Consider the following 16914-nt stretch of genomic DNA (forward strand, 5'->3'; position numbering starts at 1 on the left):
ATAGAATAATAGAGGGATAGAAGAGGAAATAATCTAGTATGTATTAGTTGGGAGATAATAGTAGTAAGATGAGTTTGGGGCTGAATAAAGGAGAGATGGAGGAGGGAGATCACAGTAAAATGAGATTTGGCATGAGTCAAAGGAGACAGACATGAGGGAAGAATTTAGTAGGGTTGTTTGGGAGATCATAGTAGTAAACCGAGGTTTGGGGTGAGGAGGGACAGATGAGGGAATAGTCTAGGAAGGGTTATTTTGGAGATCATAGTAGTAGAATTAGGTTTTGGATGAGTCAGAGAGTGAAGATAGAGGATAGATTGAGAGAGGTATAGGATGAGACAGCGTAGTGCATTGGAGAGAATGAATTTTCCTTCTCTTGTGAAGTAGAACCCAAGTAATAAATATATAGACATATGATTACATGGAAAGGGAATATATGTATAAGGAAGATAATCTATTCAGATTTAAGTTGTATTGTATAAAGTCAGACTTTCAAGTGTTGCAGTATTTGAAGGTCATTTGTGTATTTTTTTAAACTAATTAGATCATTTTTATCTTTTCTGCAATAGTGAAATAGTGAAATGGTTGCAGATAGTTATGATAATACTTACTGTGATAGATAAAACAGAGAGCCATAAGCATCTAATCAAGCTTATATTAAAAACTATGCAATGAGCTATGAACGTGTTAAGCACAGAAATATAAATATATATATATATATATATATATATATATATATATATATATATATATATATATATATATATATATAAGTAATATATACGTTTGTTAAGCAGGCCTAATGAATATTTATATATTCGAAAAAACAGTTGTTATTCATATTTGTACACAGAAATACACATATCTAGATATATACATTCAATTCAATTATAAATGTTTACATACACAGGGATGTGCTATACATTACTGTTTGTGTATGTGCTTATGTAGGAAAGAGCCAACGCTTGAGTAGTCTTATGAAGATAAGATAGTTACCCATGGATCTTATATTTGGTGGGTAATGAATTCCATAGCTTGGGGGTTACTTAAACAGAGAAAGATGTGCCACCTATTGGTTTTCTTGTATAGTGGGGGGTAGAGGTTCGGGAAAGGTGCCACTCGGGTGGGGGTTCCTTTGTTGAATGTATTTGGTGATTTTATTCCTGATGAAAAGTGATCCTGTTCCATGTATTGCTTTGTGGGTGATACCAAGCAGCTTGAAGGTGGATCTTCTGGCAACTGATAACTAACGTAGGGGCCTCAAGGCAGGGGAGATGTAGGCTTGTGGCTTTAAATATAGGAGTAGTCTGTCAGCAGAGTTCTGAATCATTTGTTAGTCTTTTCATAGTTGATAGAGATGATCCGTGGTAGAGGCCATTGGCGTAATCCAATTGAGACAGTTCAAGCAAGCTAGTAGCCTGGACCTTGTGTGGAAATCCCAGGTGAGGGAAGATGCGTTGCAGAGTTATCATGGTGATGATGTTTGATCTTGCTAATTTGTCCACTTGGGCATTCATTGTTAACTTGGAGTTAATGGTAATTCGAAGATTTCTGACTCCCTCAAATACTTTAGGAGGTGGTCCCAGATCGTCAGGCCAAGTGCAGAGTGGGTCATCATTTTTCCAATTGCCACATTGAGCATTTCTGCTTTGGAAGCATCCAGTTTGAGATGGTTCCCTGTCATCCACTGTTCAATGGCTCAGAGGCAACTGAAGATTTGAGTTTCCAATGTCTTTGGGGCTTTCCAGTTTAAGGAGTATTTGTGTGTCATCTGCATAGTTGTAGCATGTGAGCTAAAATCAATTGACCATTGCCGTAATAACTTCATGTAGATGTTGAAAAGCATGGGTAAGATGAATTAGCCTTGTGGGACTCCTGCTTTTGTGAAGTACGGTTTGGATGAGAAAGGGGAGTAAGGATGACATTAAATCTATTTTGGAGGTAAGATGTGATTCAGTCCAGAGCAATCCCTTCTATACCAGCTATGTGGAGTCTTTGCATTAGAGTGTCATGGTCAACTGTGTCAAAAGCAGCTGAGAGGTCCAAGAGAAGTTGTGTAGCAAATCCAATGTGGACTACTGTTATTTTAAGGTCTTCCCAGATGGCGATGAGAGCAGATTCTGGGCCTCATCCTGGGCCGAATCCAGTGTGGTAGTCTGAAAGTATGGAGATATGTTCAATGAATTGTGACATTTGCGAAAATGTTGTTCTTTTTATCAGTTTGCACAGGAAAGGCCCATTTGTAATTGGTCTGTGGCTGATAGGGTCATGTGTGTCCAAGTTTGTTTTTCTGTAATAATGGGTGTGTGTATGCTTTTTTTACATCATCTGGAAAGAGTCCTATAGTTAAAAAATTAGTGATGATTCTTACTGGTGTGGCAGCAGAGGTAGATAAAAGAATGTCCTTGAAAATTTGTGGTAGACAAACGTCAGGAGAACAGCCGAAAAGCCTGCTTGCTTTGACCAGATCCATAAAGTCACTTTGTGATATTTGTTTGAAGGAATGCAAAGGCTGGGTTGGCTTACACTTGGAGGGGATTTCTGGAAATGGGTTGATGTTGGTAGTTTACCTTTGTTTTAAATAGGAGTCCAACATGGCTGCTTTGATTATGTAATGATTTGTCAGTTTGTCTGTGAATTTCTGAGGAATGGGATGGGCTCCTTCTGTGCATTTGGGTTTTTGAAATTCAGTGAGAAGTTTGTAAGATTCTTTATTTGTACATTTCGCATTTTTAATTCTTTCTGAATCGTACCCTTTTTGTAAAGCTTTTTTGATTGTTAATGTGTATATTCTGTTAAGTTTGCATAGGTGAAGTTTGGCTTGATTGCGCTTTCCTTTGAGCAAGGTTCATTGCTGTCTTCTGATTTGTTGTTTTAACTTTTTTAGTTGTGTATTTATTCAAGTTATTTGTTTTCTTTTGTCCTGATTTGTTGTTCTTAGTGGTATTAGGGAATTGAAAGCTTCCTATAGCCATTCACATTTTTTTACAGAAAGTATCATGTCTAGATCTGTGTTGGCTGTGTTTCTAAGTATTCATAATTTAGTTTGTTTAATGGTTGATAGGTGGATGCATGTACAGTGGTTTTGAGTGTGGTGATTTGTCGTGTTTTTGTGTTGGAAAGCTACATAATGATGGTCTGATCATGTGACTAGAGTAATCCTTTGAAAGACAACCGGTTCTGGATTGTCAAAAATTACATCTAGGATGTGTCCAGTGATGTGTGTGGGTTTGTTTGCAATCTGAGGTAGGTTCAGTGTGACTAGGTCAGTGATGACTGTTTTTGGATGGGGCATATTTGGTTTGTCAAACCAAATATTTAGGTCCCCAAGAATGCATAGTTTGGAGTGCAGTGTTTTAAGGTTTGGAATTGTGTCTAGAAGTTTGTCTGGGAATGTTGCATTGCTAGGTAGTGCTCTGTAAAGGAGGAAAACATTACAGGAGGAATTGAGTGCAGGGACGTATCTGGTGATGAGGGCTTCACAACCGAATATGGAAATGCCCATTTTAGTGAGGTTTATTGTTTGCTTGAATACAACAGCTAGTCCACCTTCTTTGTTGCCTATACGATTTTGAGTGATATTTTGATAGCCTGGAGGAATGACTTCATGCAACACTGGAGCCGTGTCATCTCCCAAGCATGATTCAGTTGTGAACAGCAAGTCAGGTTGTGTGTCAGTGAACATATAGTAGATGTTGTGCTTGTTTTAAGAGAATGATCGAGCATTTATTAGTAGTTAATTTAGAGATCATGTTTTAGTGGTGGTGTGACTTTGTTTTGCTGAAGAGTGAGCTGTATTCTTTGAATTAGTAGCAGGTGTGCCATTAGTGCTGGTAGTAATTGCATGAAGGTGGCAATAGTGTTGTTTCTACATCATATTTATTGTCCAGCAGGCTTAGGAGGTATTTTGTTGGGTCTGTGTGTGTCAGTGGTGGGGATGATGGTTCAGAGTGATATGGCGAGTTGTGTTGTTTTTGCAGAGTAGTCTTGTTGTGTAATAGACATGGAGATGCTAGGTTGTGAAGAGTGGCATGTTGTTTTTGTTTGCATCTGTTTAGGGTGGAAGGTGTATGGGTTAAGGATGGTGGTGGTGCATGTGGGTCAGATTTTAAGGCTCTAATTTGTGCAGTGGATGAAAGGTGGGTGAATGAGAGTTGTGATGGTAAAGATGGAAAATGTGGTAGTAAATATGGGTTAGGATGTGTGCTATTTGTGCAGTAATAAGGGTGAAAGTGGGTGTATGTCTCTAATGTGTGACAGAAAGTATTATGAAGCTGTATGTGTGAGAGAGATGGACATGCTGGTGTGTGTGTGTGTTATTATTTTGTTTCCATGGAGAGGAGATCTAGATGTGGATTTTTTAGAAGGATTTTTATGTATTGTATTGCTTGTGAGTGAAAAATATATGGTACAGGGGGTGGTGATGTATTTTGAAGAAGAGTGTATATGGTGTGTAAGAGGGGATGGACAAAAGATAAGTGTTTGATAGTTTTGATCACTGGAAGAGGTAATGTGTCTTGGAGTGGAGTATAAGGAATGTTTGTGTCAACACCAGGACAGTGCGTGCTCTACGGGCAACATAATGCAAAGAGACAATATGCAATGTAATAATTCATGCAAAGGTTTAACTTTCTGCATTGCAGGTATTTATCTTGAACTGTCTTTAATATTGTTTGCAATGTATTCTTCATTTTCAAGCCTTTATTGCAGCCTGGCTAAGTCTGGCTAGGTGTGGCTGGGTGTGGCAGGTGGGCAGGGCTTGGGTCTATTTAAGGAACCCAGCCCAGCTCCACGTGCTCACTATTCAGAGGTCCCGGTGCAGAGCAGCAGCATTTTCCAGGGCTCCTGTTCCGGAGGCCTACTTGGACATTTCCAGGCCCTGTCCTCATTAACTTGGTGATCCTCAAGCAGGGCGGTAAGGCGGAGGTCGGGGTAGGCCCCCCGACTCCGTTTCCAGAGATTTTCGAGTTTTGGTCTTTTGATTAAATTGCGTGTGCGATTGTTTCTTGCCAATTAACCCTTGCAGTTCAGATCAGCAGAGTGCATGATCATTTCTTGGCATTTGACTCTTGATGGTTGAATCGGCAGCACTGTGCACTATTCATTCTTGGCAATTAACCCTTGCAGTTCAGATCAGCAGAGAGCGCGATCATTTCCTGGCATTTGAATCTTAATGGTTCAATCGGCAGCAGTGTGCGCGATTCATTCTTGGCAATTAACTCTTGCAGTTCAGATCGGCAGAGTGCGCAATCATTTCCTGGCATTTGAATCTTCATGGTTGAATCAGCAGCAGTGTGTGCGATTCATTCTTGCCAATTAACCCTTGCAGTTCGGATCAGCAGAGTTGCACGATCATTCCAGGCACTGGAATCTTGATGTACAGTTTGGCATAAGATGCATAGTAATTTCTGGGCAACTGAATCCTGAAACTCAAATCAAAACAGAGTGTGACTTTACAGTATCATTCATGAGTCTTTTGCAGTTCATGTTTTGGAAATTAATATGTTAATTGATTCTTATTATGACATAGTTGCTATTCCAAGAACTAACTTGAGAGAGTTCCGTGTTCAGTGCATAAGATTTTACATTCTGGAAACACTTATATGAAAGTCTGCGTAATCCTCCTTTTACTTCCAGGTATCGAGAACTAAAAAGTCATGTTATTGAAAAGCTGTTGATCTCTCATGTTATCAGAGTATAGATAATTATAACAAAGTCCATGAAGATTAATGTGAATAACTTTGCTATTGTGTTCTTAACTCTTGTTTCCAAAGGTCTTCTTCCCCGCTGTTCCCAACCTAAACCCCACCCCCCACTTGGCCATTCTTTAACTCTGTGCCATAATGGCTAGTAGAGTTTGGGGCTGCCAAGAGGTGGACATATTGGGAACAGGCGCAAACCCCGAGGATCCGTTCTCGCTGACAGTTTGGTTGTGTGTTTTTGGTAGAAATAGGAGGTGGTTTTTGGTGGATGAGCTGATGGAAGGCTGAGTATAGGTTTTGTGATGACAAAAAGTGGCCTTTTAGGGGGAAGTAGAGGATAAAGCTGATGTTTTGTATGAATAGGGAGTGTGCGTCTGGATGCATTACAGTTATGTTTACTGTGGGTTTGTGTTGTGTTGGTAATGTGTTAGTGGTATAGAATAGTTGGGTATTTTGTGTGTGAATGAAGGTGCCACAGTGTTGTAGTTGTGGTAGAAGGGTGTATAGGCTCAATGCACACTTTGTAGCTTCCCGATTCTATTCTTCAGGTAAGGCTCAAATCTGAAGCCACTTAAATATCGCTTTTCGCACACTTAACCCCTTGGGTGCCAAGGACGTAATGGTTACGTCCTCGGCTGCACCGCTCGGGTGCCGAGGACAGAACCATTACATCCTGGGCTTGGCCCACCACCCTCGCCTGAGCAGGGATGGAAGTGGAATCGCTTCCTCTTCCACCCCAACCCCGCCCGACCCACCCAGTGCCATCTGATGATGTCAGCGCACAATTGCGCTCTGACCTCATCAGAGGTCACCCACGTTGCACTGGAGGCTCAGCTTCCAGCGCAATTGGAAGAGAAATGCTTGCATTTCTCTTCTGATTGTGTGTGTGGGAGAGGTCAGAGAGACATGGAGGGAAAGGAAAGGCTTTTCCTTTCATGTCTTTCTAGCCTTTTTTTAATTCAGCTGATCTGCCTCCTGGGGGGGGGGGCAGAAGCCACTAGGCACCAGGGATACATTTTTTTAAATTGTTTTACAGGTGGGGAGCAACCCCTTAGGCAAGAGTCGCTCCCCTGGGGGACAATTTTATTTTAGGCCATTTCTGCCTACCTTGGGGGCAGATTGGCCTATTTTAATTAGGCCCATCTGCCCCCAAGGGGGGCAAAAACCACTAGGCACCAGGGATTTAGTTTTTCAGATTAGGAGAGACCCCTTAGGCAAGGGTCGCTCCCCTTGGGGGCAATTTTATTTTAGGCCATTTCTGCCTACCTTGGGGGCAGATAGGCCTATTTCTATTAGGCCGATCTGCCCCTAAGGGGGGCAGAAACCACTTAGGCACCAGGGAATGGTGTGTGTATGTGTGTTTTGTTGGGGGGTCAGCCCTTTAGGCAAGTGTTGTTCCCCATGGGGGTACATTAGTGTTGGCCATTTCTGCCCCCATTGGGGGCAGATCGGCCTATTTTTGTGATATCCATCTGCCCTCAAGGGGGGCAGAAAGTCCATGAGACACCAGGGAAGATTTAAAAAAAACAAAAAAAAGAGGGTGGGGTTAGGGCCATACCCCCACCCCAAATAAATGGGGACAAAGTTGTTCTGCCCACCATTGGGCAGATGGTGCAATTACCCCTGATCCACTCCCCAAGGGGCCAGAAAGCCTACTAGACGCCAGGGAATTAAAAAATAGTGTGGTGGTGGCTACCAACCAGTATGGGCATGGTTATGCCCCCACCCCAACTGAAGGGGGTAACAGTCTTTCAGCTCTCCCCCCGCACACGAAAATATCTTATCCCAACGACAAGCAAGAGGACATTTGATTATTTTGGGTTTTGGTTTTACATTTGGGCCATGAGATCTTATCTAACTCTCAAAATCATCTCACTTGGAATGGTGAGGGCTGCACTTTTTGGACTTTTGGACGCTGCCAGGTAGAAAAATCTACAAGACCTTGACACATCTGAAAACTAAACATCTGGGTGAGTCCAGGGTGGTGGGCTTCACGTGCACCCCACACCATTTTCTTACCCACAATGTCCTGCAAACCTCCAACTTAGCTTGACATCACACATTTTTCCCACATTTTTCCGATGGAACCTTCCGGAATCTGCAGGAATCCACAAAATTCTTACCACCCAACATTGTCGCATCTATACTGATAAAAATTCTGCCCCACATGTCAGCCTAAAAATGTATTATTTTTTTTTCAAACTGCCTTTCTGGACGCGCTGTGGTTCCCCCTCAATTTCAACATGTTTTTGACTCTTCCCTGTCACAGGCACTTGGCCCACCTACACAAGTGAGGTATAATTTTTATTGGGAGACTGAACGGAACATTGGGTGGTAGGAGATTTGTGCCAGTGCGGTGATCCCACACAGAAATGTGGGGAAAATAGTTTTTTTAGCTAAATTTGAGGTTTGCTGAGGACTCTGGGTAAGAAAACACTGGGGGATTCACACAAGTCACACCTGCCAGGACTACCTCGGGTGTCTAGTTTTCAGAAATGTCTGGGATTGGTAGGTTTTTCTAGATGGCTGCTGAGCCCAGGACCAAAAACGCAGGTGCCCCCACCTCCAAAGACAGGTAGGTTTGTAATTGATAATTTTGATGTGTCCACATAGTGTTTTGGGGCATTTCCTTTCACAGGCACTAGGCCTACCCACACAAGTGAGGTACCATTTTTATTGGGGGATGTGGAGGAATGCTGCGCAGAAAGAGGTTTGTGGCTCCTCCCAGATTCCAGAAATTTGCAGCACTGAAATGTGAGGAAAAAATGTTTTTTAGCCAAATTTGGAGGTTTGCTAAGGATTCCCGGTAACAGAACTTGGTGAGAGCTACAAAAGTTACTCCATACTGGGTTCTCCTACGTGTCTAGTTTTCAGAAATGTCCAGGTTTGCTAGGTTGTCCTGGGTGCTGGCTGAGCTAGAGGCCAAAATCCACAGCTAGGCACTTTGCAAAAAAAATAACAGACACATCACATTTTCCCAAAGAACACTGACTTATGTTGTGTTTTGGGGCATTTCTTGTTGCGGGCACTAGGCCTACCCACACAAATGGGGTACCATTTATATTGGGGGACTTGGAGAAATGCTGGGTGGTAGGAAGTTTGAGGCTTCTTTCAGATTCCAGAAATTTGCAGCACTAAAATGTGTGGAAAAAGTGTTTTTTGTCACGTTTTGAGGTCTGCAAAGGATTCTGGGTAACAGAACCTGGTGAGAGCCCCACAAGTCCCATAATTCTGGATTTCCCTAGGTGTCTAGTTTTAAAAAATGCACAGGTTTTGTAGGTTTCCCTAGGTGCCGGCTGAGCTAGAGGGCAAAATCCACAGCTAAGCACTTTAAAAAAAAAAGAATCAGATTTCAATGTAAAAATGTTAAGTGTCCATGTTGCGTTTCCTGTGGCAGGCACTAGGCATACCCACACTAGTGAGGTACCATTTTTATGGGGCGACTTTTGGGAATTCAGAATAAAAGAACAAGTGTTATTGCCCCTTGTCTTTCGCTACATTTTCTCCTTCCAAATGTAAGACATTGTGTAAAAAAGACGTCTATTTGAGAAAATGCCCTGTAATTCACATGCCAGTATGGGGACCACGGAATTCAGAGATATGCAAATAACCACTGCCTCTCAACACCTTATCTTGTGTCTATTTTCAAAATACAAAGGTTTTCTTGATACCTTTTTTTCACTCTTTATATTTCACCAAATTAATTGCTGTATACCCGGTATACAATAAAAACCTATTGCAAGGTGCAGCTCATTTATTGACTTTGGGTACCTAGGGTTCTTGAGGAACCTACCAGCCCTATATATCCCCAGAACTAGAATAGTCCAGCAGACGTATCGGTATATTGCTTTTGAAAAGTCTGCAATAGCTGGAAAAAGTTATAGTAGAAAAAATGGACAGAAATGGCTCTTTTTTTCATCTCAATTTCAATTTTATTTATTTTAGCTGTTACTTTCTGTGAGAAAACCTTGAAGGATCTACACAATTGACCCCTTGCTGAATTCAGAATTTTGTCTACATTTCAGAAATGTTTAGCTGTCCGGGATCCAGCATTGGTTTCACAGCTATTTTGGTCACTAACTGGAAAGAGGCTGAAAGCACAACAGATAGTACAAATGGGGTATATGTACCAGTAAAATACCAAAATTGTGTTAAAAAATGTGGTTTTCTGATTCAAGTCTGCCTGTTCTTGAAAGCTGGGAAGATGGTGATTTTATAACCGTAAACCCTTTGTTGATGCCATTTTCAAGGAAGACACACATGCTTTCTTCTGCAGCCCTTTTTCCCTATTTGTTTTCAGAAAACAAAACTTTAGCTGTATTTTGGCTAATTTCTTGGTCTCCTCCAAGGGATCCCACAAACTCTGGGTACCTCTACAATACCTAGGATGTTGGAAAAAGATAATGCAAATTTGGTTTGGGTAGCTTATGTGGACAAAAAGTAATGAGACCTAAGCACAAATTACCCCAAATATCCAAAAAAAGGCTTGGCACAGGAGGGGAAAAAGGCCTGGCAGTGAAGGGGTTAAACTAATTAATCTAATTTATAGTTTAAGCTATATTTGGAATGTGTATGTAGTGCTTGTTTTTAGCTTGTAAGAGTAAACAGTCTCCTAAGCACAATCTGGTTAGCCACTGAGGTGCATTGTGCCATTTTTCACCTTGTAAGGCGGTGAGGGGAGGGCCTAGGACAGTATAGGAGATAAACTAAAAGCGAAAAGTAAACAGTCACAGGTAAAACAAAACGGCAGCTTAAAAGTAAAAAAAATTGCAGACGCCAAGAGATCAATTTAAACAGTCACTGGTAGGGTAAAAAGCACGTTCAACACTACAAGGATACACAGAACGTGTCTCCTTGCTACCTTCTTTGTCTCTTGCTCACTGGGCTGTTTAAGGCACAGAGAAGCTGGACTCACAAGATGGAGGGGACTGTCTTGGGGTTTCTTCAACTATCACATCTTTTAAGTGTAATTCCCAATCTGGAAGAGAAATGTTTGTCAAGTTAGGTGTCACTGGACTCATACTTTACAACTGTAACTTATGATGAAGTTAGATTTTAAATGGCAGTTTAGGAAATGCCACTTTTAGAAATATGGCATTTATCTGCTATAGCCATCTTCTGCATGTATCTGGTTAGTCTGGACTGGGTGACTAGCTTTGTGCATTCTCTCATGACAGCCTTGGTGTGACTGCATGCATCTCCTGGGAGAATGTGAGGGAAGGGCTGAATCTAGCCTCACACATACACCACAGTAGGCTGTGGCTGCACACACAGAACAATTTAATCCCCATTCCCCCATCCCCAGTGAGTCTGGAGCCAAGGCAGGAAGGGTGACCCTCTGTGCACTTCAAAGCTTTCTTTGAAGTCTCCCCACTTCAAAGGCACAGCTGGGTATAAGTACTTGACCCATGACACCAGAACGTTAATGCACTTCTGGACCTGCGAAGACTCTGCCAGGTAGAAAGACTGCTGTGCTGCTTAATGGACTGCCACCTTGGTGGATCCCTGCCTTGCTGGACTCTTGCCTTGGTGAGCTGCCCTGCTGCCTGCTGTTCCCCTGCCTGGGTGAGAAGAACTGGACCATCATCACTTGAACCAAGAGTGACCCCAAAAGTTTGCTGATTTGCCTCCTGTTTTCTGAGGTTCATTCCTGCAGCACATAACACTTTGGGAGACCGAAACGACGTAAGCTATTCCAGCTCACATCCCACAACAGCTCTCACTGTTAAGAAGCACATAGCTGCCATTTGAGAGCACCAGGAACGCGGGTCTAATCAAGGTACTTTGACTCCCTTAAGATAACAAGCCAGGTTTGCCACGGAGGCATTACATGCCTCGTCCAAGGACAGCCTTGCATTCATTACCACTAAGAAAGACCTCTTTCATGTCATTGAAACATTTGTATGAAAAAAAGGAAGCTCCCACACTTCATGTATGTAACTATCTTCCAGCCTTTCATATCTGCCCACTGGAATGTGTTTCAAACAGGATGTAAATCGAAGTGTTAAAATGGGCAGATTTATAGCTCCATTTATTAGCCATTCAGCAGATGGTATTTCAGCCACAGTAAAAGGCAGCTTTTCTAACTTTTCAATATTCAACATGACATATGTTGCTTCTTTCTTAGCCATTATTTGTTGTTGTCGCGTTCAATTACATGTGGAAAAATTATCCCTTAGACTCATGTGTTCCCAGGGAATGCGATCTGCTTTCAATGTTTGTAGTGTCCAACCTAACTGCTTAATGGATCTTAGCTGACTTTTACCATGTTGCAAAAACTAAACATAACTCTGTTCTATATCTATTGCAGAGGATACAATGTTATTTAAGGTATATATCCAGTCAGACAAGGTATTAATCCCATTATCCACAATGGCTGATGCTTTCTGTAAGTTTTCCTTATCTATTTGCCTTAACCGGGTAGCCTTCTCTTGTTAGGAAAGCTTTGATATTCCATTATGTGCAGCATATAAGAAGTGTTTTCTGCATTGTCTTCTGGGGCCTAACATGAAATACTATAAATCTGTGTTATTGAACAGGATACTTAGATGTTCTTTGACAGCATCCAGTGAGAAGACCTTCATTGATTGCTGGCATAGTTTCCCTACACTATATGTTGTCACTATCCCAGAGTGTTCTTAGGAAACATAGCGAGGGTCCGACCTATTCATTCTAAAACCTCTGAGGAGTTAACAAAACGAGTATGGGACCCATCGGTGTCTACAGGCCACAATAACTGCCCACCCTGATGTGGAAATGATTTGTTAAATGTACCATTCCGGACCCATTCATTGAGCTGATCTTGGGATGCATTTATATACTTCTGCCATTGATAAAAATTTAGCAGGGGTGGGAATGCTGGGCGCATTCAGTTCTTTAATGTTTTCTATGCCTAAACAGCTTGTTGTGCTGTTTCATTTAAAAATATAATTTGAACAGGAGTCATACATGCTCGAACAAAGCTTCTCTTCCTCCTATTTGCCATTGTTTTGTTCCCACACACTTTTTAAGTCAATTGACTTCAGCCAGTGCTTATAGTTTTCTATAGATAGTCAGGAAACAAAGGAGTCAGAGTAAATCAATTTTGTGTCTGTCAATAAAACATGTTGACTTTCCATTTCTGGCAATTTAAAATAATATGACTCACCATTCTTGAGATTGTATCCAGAAATATATGCAAATTTCTCAGTACAAGTTTTAGAACTGCCTACTGGTGGAGTTGGGCAGTGTTCCCATTCTGTATATTCAAAAATAGTCTTTGGTGTGCTTGCTCTGTGAATGGAATAATGTCCATAGTAATTATAACAGAACATATCACCATAATTTCCTTTAAACTGGTACCAAGCTTCATTTTCAAATACTGTATAATACTTCAGATCAGACATCATAGTATCAACAGTTTTCACATCCTAATCATCAGAAACCACTCCGGGTGTGATTACATCAGTCATTGAACGTGTGAATACATATGGTATTTAAATGACCTCAGTAGGCCCATATATATCGAATAATACTTTGTTCCAAACAATCCCATTGGGAATTGGTATGTCTGTAATATTCACTAGGAACAAGTCTCTGCAAATTTTGTGCGAGGAAAAATGTGGTTTTAAGACCTCATCCACCAGTTCAACTATAGAGTGTTCAGGAAGAAAATTACCATGCATTAGAAGAAAGAAAACAATGACAAACCCAATCCACAGAAGAAAGGCGAGTACATTCAATAAGAACCACAGTTAGATCTCTGGTCGTATTAGATAGTTCATTTAAGCCAATGTACCAGCATACATGCTTTTGACAGTTCTGTTGCAGTAGAGGTAGATGAGTCTGAAGAAAAGTCGTCAGCGTCGACGAAATAACCATCACCTGTACAAACAAATGCTGGAGGTGTATTTTGAAGAGGACAAGCTGCTAAAGATTCCCTTTATGGTGTATAGTAGGTTACTACATACGTTTGTGTAGAATTTGTAGAACATTTCTCCGTATTAGCAGAAATAAATGTACAAGTAGTTGTCAGTGGAACCAATGAAAGCTCATTTTCCACCCTCCCCAAGCTCAGAGAAGTATCAACGTTGCTGTTGAAGACTTGTAGGGGAATATCATGGTCTGTAGTGGGAGGGATTTGGGCACTACTCAGGAGTCTGTTGCGCAGGATCAGCCACATGGTGTAGCTTAACATTGTTAATAGAAGCAAAACGATTTTCTTTAGAGCCAGGCAGCGGTGGTAGAATCACAGTTTGGGTACCGTGTATTCCCAGGACTAGAACCGGTGCAGGATAAGAAAGATCAAGCTCCTTTTTCCCAGCAATCTTTTCAGGTACTAGATCCCCAAGTTTAGGAATCCAGCCAGTAGATGTTACTGGTACATCCCTGATTCCAAAGGAGGCAGCATTGGCAGATGTGCTGTCATCACAGAATTGTTCTAAGTCTTGCAAGACAGTGACATGTTCATTAGTGTCAAAAGGTGTATCTGCCAGCTCCATGCCAGGACCATCAAGATCTGGAACATACATTCAAGTTCCAAAAAGGCATTTTATGATGTAGGCCCCCCAAAGGGACCTTCTAGGCAGATTGTTAAGTGCTCTCTGGACTCCATATAGGTGTGTAAGCCAACTACAACCCATCCCTAATACTCTAGCTGTTCAGGATTGCTTTAAATCTCGGTTTTGTCGCTTCACAACACTATTTCCCTCGGGATGAAATGGAGACGATTAATGCAGTTGGTCACCTAACAAAGCAATGGCATCCCTGTAAGCCCTTGATCCAAAAGTAGGTCCCCGGTCCGAGTGGAAAGCCGCAACAGCATATGTACTGATAAAGACTCGCAAATCTTTAAAAACTGTTAGAGCGTCAGCCGAGCATTGTGGACAAACCCACAGAAATCTGGAGCATGAGTCAATAGCGACTAGGATGTATTTGTATGCACTATCTGGTGTCAGGGCACCACAACAGTCCAAGAACACACATTGTAATGTTTTGTTGGAAATTAAGAGGGGTGTCTGCTGTGGACGTTTCACGGTGGACTCTTTTATTAGCTGGCAGATGTCACAACAAAGGACATACAGCTTCATCTGCTTGTATAGACCTGGCCACCAATATCGTGATTGTAATATTGAAATTGTAGCCGTCACACCTGCATGGCAGAAGCAACATCCTCATGCCCTGCTTTTACAAGCACAGGTCTTAGTTCTTTATTGGGAATTATTTGAACTCCCATACCTGATATAGTTACTTGTCCATCAAACAAGCCTGCCATCCGGTAGGAATACTTAGTAGGATATCCTTTAGGAAAAGGCATGCTGTCAGCCAAACTGCTACAGCTGACAGTGTTTCATCATCCACTTTCAGCTTAGAACGAGTTACTTCAGCAACAGAAGCCATAGCTACTGCTCATTTGGCTGCTTCATCAGCCAGAGTATTGCCTTCAACATGTATTCCAACACCTTGATGTCCTAGTGTATGTACAACATGGACGTTGGGGAGTTTCCTTCAGATCTGCTACTTTCCCCCACAGAAGTCTGTGTTTAATGGTGTTGACTTTTGAATCTCTGAAGGCATTTTTCCGCCAGTAATGCAGATATTCATTGAAGGACTGGACACAATAGTATGAATCACAGACAACCAACGTCATCTGCCCAGGATCCATAAGTTCCAGTGCCATCACCAGAGCCTTGAGCTCTAGAGTCTGCATTTGAGTATTTTGTGGATGGATGTTTCCATCCTTTATGTAACCACTCATGACTGCGCAAGCAGCGGAGCATTGATGTTTTGTTCCTATAGCTGGTTGGGCAGAACCATCAGCATACAAAATGTTATGATATTGTTCGAAAGGCAATGTATTTGCTGGAACTGGATACTCAAGTTCACATTGTAAGAATTCTTGGGACTGTAATTTGGAGTCAGAGACATAATCAACAACAGTGGCTGTCAGAGACATTGCCCATTGAATCCATCATGGATGTAGTGCCTTATCATTAGGAACGCTTGCTTTGGTAACAGCTACTAGGGATGGAATGTGGGAGACCACAATAATGTGCTTCCCCTGGGCCAGAGGTCTCTCTTTAAGGACCGCCATCTGAACAGCAGTGAGGATTTTCTCAGTGGGAGCACAGCGTTGTTCAGCTGTGGAATATAAGTGTGAGTTAATTGCAATTGGGAGGGTCTCACCCTCATTGAATGTCAGGTAGGTGGAGCCAATGGCACCAGCAATTACTCTGATGATTAAATGTTTTTTTACTGTCCCTTGTATGCAAGTGTTTTGCTTCGAGCACATCTTTTTGCAAAGCTTTTAGAATATGTGTGTGTTCGACTGTCCAAAATTTACCAGTAAAATCAGGACGTATTAAGTCCTATAATAGTTTGAGTTGTTGTGCATAATCTGGAATGTATGTTCTGCCAAAGTTCAAAAAGTCCAACACTGACTGTAGCTTTTTTATTGTGTTTGGAGATTGTAGTTGTGTGCATTTTTCAAAAAAATGGGGCGCCAGGCTCCCGCCTTCATCAGACATTTCGTATCCCAGAAACAGGACACTAAGGAAGGCTATTTTTGTTTTTTTGAAGTTGAATTTGTAGCTGAATTCTGCAAATCTGACAAGAATGCCGGTAACCTGCCTTAAATGTTGCCTGGGGTCGTCATCTGTTAGATACATGTCATTTACATGACAACGCCTCAGGTTCAATGTTGTGTAAAATAGTTATTACATGAGCGGAGAACACTTCTGGGCTGTTCTTGTACCGCTGTAGGAGTTAGCAGGATTCTTCTAGAGAGTTAAGGGCACTTAAACTTGTTAGGTCGCTCCTTTCAGGTGCTATGTTTTGGCAGAAAAACCAGTTGGATATATCCAGGGTCGTCTTGTATTTTCTGCACACTATATTATTCATTAGTGCTGTCCTGTGTGCATTTTGCATATCAAATGTTTTTGTGTGACTGTTTAAATGTCTTTAGTCTAAGACTATTCTACATGAATGGTCAGGTTTAGTGACTGGAAATAATGGATTATTCATGGATGAATCTGAGGGTTCAATGACACCCTGGTACTCCAATTGGTTGAGGATTTCCCTCACAGGTGCTTTAGCATCAATTTATAAGGGGTTGCGGTCAGGATTTTATTGGTATTATGTGGTAGGGGGAATCTTTGTCCCATCCTTCATGCTTGCGATATAACCAAGGTGCCTGCGCCAAAGCCCAATCAATGTCATGCATTTCAACATGGGAACA

The sequence above is a fragment of the Pleurodeles waltl genome, chromosome 2_2 (assembly GCF_031143425.1).
Source record: "Pleurodeles waltl isolate 20211129_DDA chromosome 2_2, aPleWal1.hap1.20221129, whole genome shotgun sequence".
NCBI lineage: Eukaryota > Metazoa > Chordata > Amphibia > Caudata > Salamandridae > Pleurodeles > Pleurodeles waltl.